Source organism: Solanum stenotomum, chromosome 7, assembly GCF_019186545.1.
Source record: "Solanum stenotomum isolate F172 chromosome 7, ASM1918654v1, whole genome shotgun sequence".
In the NCBI taxonomy this organism is placed as follows: Eukaryota; Viridiplantae; Streptophyta; class Magnoliopsida; order Solanales; family Solanaceae; genus Solanum; species Solanum stenotomum.
Window position 1 is genome coordinate 51361834 of NC_064288.1, and position 537 is coordinate 51362370.

A 537-nucleotide genomic window follows, 5' to 3' on the forward strand; every position below is an offset into this window, starting at 1 on the left:
TATATTATTTTAAAATAAAATTTTAGTCACATCTATTGAACTTCAATTATATAAAATTTCTCACCAAAGTGATAGTCAAAGTATTCCGACATTAGACAAATTAAAGTTTGGTGAAGTCCAATTTTTAAAATTTCTCACCAAAGTGATAGTCAAAGTATTCCGACATTAGACAAATTAAAGTTTGGTGAAGTCCAATTAAAATTAAATTAATGCCAATATGTACAAGTAGTTACTCCCCCCACCCCTAACACACACAATCATCACCACCATCTAGTTGATTCTTTCTTTTTTTGACTTTTGACAAAATACAAACTAAGTTTATAAGAGGGATATTTATGTGCACTAAAATTGAGAAGAATTTTTTTTTTTATGATTAGATATAATTTAAATTTATCGTTTATTTAGTACATAGAATGTTTCATTCAGTAACCTTATTAACAACATTTGTGATGATTTTGTTAAGTACAAACTATTTTCTTTAACTCATAGTTGTGTGTATAATTTTTAAAAATTATTTCCTTCGTAAATTATTTTTGA